The sequence below is a fragment of the Salvelinus namaycush genome, chromosome 30, assembly GCF_016432855.1.
Source record: "Salvelinus namaycush isolate Seneca chromosome 30, SaNama_1.0, whole genome shotgun sequence".
Classification (NCBI taxonomy): Eukaryota; Metazoa; Chordata; class Actinopteri; order Salmoniformes; family Salmonidae; genus Salvelinus; species Salvelinus namaycush.
Genome location: NC_052336.1, coordinates 26,268,198 through 26,271,923, shown reverse-complemented (window position 1 = coordinate 26,271,923; position 3,726 = coordinate 26,268,198).

Below are 3,726 nucleotides of genomic sequence, written 5' to 3'. Positions count from 1 at the left end.
GGATTTAGGTTAGAAGTTGTGTGAAAAAAATACGAAATTCCCTTTTACATTGATTACTTTTGCAAATCCAATCAGTTTTCCACTTGGGTAGCTACGACCCTGTGTGTCATAAACCCTCAGGAACATGATGTCTGATTCCCGTAGGTTCAACATACTGTTTTTCATGTTAGTTATTGTTCGTAAAGGTGACAGAGTCCCCAAAGTTCACTCTCAATATTACTTTTCCATTTGAAGTTTCCTGACATATGGCATCTTTGTTCTATTTGCCTTCTTTGTGTTAATATGCCCAATATTATGTGTGAGGTTTAATGAAATTCTACAACTTGCTCCTTTTTGTGCGTACAGTTAACCCGAGAGATGACACCGTTTTTCATGTACATTAGGTCTTGTCTTGTTATCATCTGCATCGTTGAAAGACAGGGAACAGGCAAATATTTATAGGGACATTTTGAAACAGAAAACGGCAGAGTATTCCATTTTGTTCTCAAGACAGGAAACATGAAGAGTTTGTCTTATTGCCCAGGAGTGGATTTTGTTTTGATGGACTGAGGGGAATGGTCTTTGCAAGTGTAAATCAAAGAAAAAAGGAATAGGAAAGGAATAGAATGTGTTTGTGTTCTTTCAGCTGCAATTTTATATGGAAATTGTTTAGCAACCACAAGGGAAAGATTAACTTCAGGCACTTGTAATAGCCTACTAGGCTAGACTACAGTCTTTGACCAACCAATACTGAACCAGATATTACAAGCCAGATATTACATGTGTGGTTTAATAACACATTAAGGACTTTCTGGATCCCACCTTACAAAACAAAAGAGAGTGACTCTTGTTTTTCTGTCTCACCTAAGAGTGGACTGAACCAGTCTTTAATTTGATCACTCTCATTGGACAGGAGCCATCAGCAATCGGAGATTAGATCACATCACATCAATGAGGAGGAGGATCTGTCCTCTCATCTCTATGGTGTGGAATGCAATCAAACAAGTATTGAAGAAGTGCAGTCATCAAATTAACATGCTCATGAATAGGGAGAGGTGTGGTAGCAGGGTTAAATATTTTCTTACTGCATACAGATGTAGGATCTAAACTTGAGCCAGTCTCCTACAGCAAGAAAAAAATCCTGCAGCAACAGGAAATGTGATTTATTATGTGGACTATAATTAAAGGAAATTTTTGTAGCGGTTGATACATTTTTCATAAGGGAAAATCAAGTCTAAATTTGTAAGTGGAAATAACAAACTTTAGAAGCCTTTTAAAACCTCAAATACACTAGAAGTTTTAAATGTCCTAGGGTGAATTTACAGAGTGATCAAATTAAGATCTTACATCTGTATGATTGCCAAGCTTCTTGCCATCCAGGACCTATATACCAGGCGGTGTCAGAGGAAGGCCCAAAAAATTCCAAGGACTCCAGCCACCCTAGTCATACACTGTTCTCTCTGCCTACCGCACGGCAAGCGGTATCGGAGCGCCAAGTCTAGGTCAAAAAGTCTCCTTAACAGCTTCTACCCCCAAGCCATAAGACTCCTGAACAGCTAATCAAATGGCTATCCAGACTATTTGCATTGTCCCCACCCCACCCCCCATTTTTACGCTGCTGCTACTCTTTGTTTATTATCCATGCATAATCAATTTACCTCTACCTACATGTACATATTACCTCGACTAACCGGTGCCCCTGCACATGGACTCTGTACCGGAACACCTATGTATATAGCCTCGCTACTGTTATTTATTGTTGCTCCTTAATTATTTGTTATATAGAGATATTTTTTAAACTGCATTGTTGGTTAAGGGCTTATAAGTAAGCATTTCACTGTTTGGTGAATACCTTTTGTATTCAACACATGTGCAAATAAAATTTGATTTGATTGGCACTTAAAAGGGAATTAACTTTTCCAAGACATGAAAACATTAATTTCCATTCAATTATGTAGTCAGTACACTCAACTGTCACACGCTCATCAGATTCTGTTGATGTGCCTTGGGGAATAAGCACCCTATTTGGCAACCTTACTATACCAAAGTTCTTTCCCATGCAGGCAGAGTGTTATAAGGCATGACTCATGAGAAAATGCTTCATTTATACCAGTCTATCACATTTTCATTTCCCCACTATCAGTCGACTGTTCATTTGTTAGATTGACTTTGGCTGAGAGTAAGGTTATAGACTTCCCATACCCTTCAAGTAGAACGTTTTATGGTTTGTGTGCTCAGTTCCACTTACTCAGCTCTTCAAACACATCATACGCAATCAATCATAAGGGTTTTGCAGAACCAAGTTCTGGATGGGAATTTTACTAGGAGAACAGTGTCACCTTCTGTCTCTACTATGGAATTACATCAACTGTTTGATATGAGAGTATCTTTTATGCACAATAAGCAATATGTATGTTAATGTGAACTCATAGCTTGCTGTTTGGTGGTAAGCATTTATTAGTTTAAAGGACACACTATCCAATCTGTGTTTTTTGTTTGGAATACTAGGCCTTGTATCAGAGACTGATGCAGGATGTACCTTCTCTGCAATTCCCTCTCAGGAATTGTAGAGAAGGTAGCCTAGTTGTGTGTGCTCGTGAAGAAAATATAAGCACGCTTAGCTTGCTGGAATGACAAGTTCAATAAATTAAATGAATGTAATATATTGTATTGCAGTGTAGCAAAATCAGTGTCATTGAGCAGAAAAGCAGAACAGGGGCTTGTTTCCCTCAAGCCTTTGACAAAAACAAAACCTGTTTTATTAGATTTCCCTGGCAGCAGGAGTAGGCCTCTCCACACCATGAATGGGAGTAAGAGTAGAAAGGCCAAGTATCACATGACTCACAGTTCTGGCATACACTTCAGCCAATATTCCCAATCTACCCTGGATCTATAGATGGGGAAACCCAAAGCCATATGGGGAGTTCTAAGGGAATTCCCTACAGCAATAACGTAGATGCCTCAGTTCAACTGCCTGCCCTGCCTTCCTGTCTCAAAGGTCTATGGTGGGGCAGGTGGGACTCTGAGTCCCTTGGTAATCTCAAAATGAATTACCAGCACAGCTCTATTCAAGTCTGGGTGCCCTTTTTGACACAGTGATTGATTCAGGTTTACAGGATTGCTCCTATTTCATTTGTGGCCCAGATTTAGTTATTGATTAGCGTCATTCTGGTTTGAACTAGTGTAAAGCAAGTTTCGGTCATTATGTTGTTTACATGGTTTTTCTTGTAAAGGCTGATTATTATCTAACGATTGTGTGTGTTGGCGTTTACATTAACAATGTAATGTGTAACTGAGAGGCACTGACTAAGGACATTGAAACCCTTTACATTTAGTGGAAAATATGTTTAAAAAAATGTGAGGGACCCATTAACAATGCAATTGTTAATTGTTGGGGCGGCAGGGTAGCCTAGTGGTTAGAGCGTTGGTCTAGTAACTGAAAGGTTGCAAGTTCAAATCCCCGAGCTGACAATCCCCGAGCTGACAAGGTACACATCTGTCGTTCTGCCCCTGAACAAGGCAGTTAACCCACTGTTCCTAGGCCGTCATTGTAAAATAAGAATTTGTTCTTAACTGACTTGTCCAATTTGTAAGTCGCTCTGGATAAGAGCGTCTGCTAAATGACGTAAATGCAATTGGTAAAATCATATGATTTCCTCCAAATCGTTAACACTTTACAGCGTTTACTTTGAAAACAGTTAGCATACGTATGAAAATGTATGCACTCACTACTTTAATCGCTCTTCT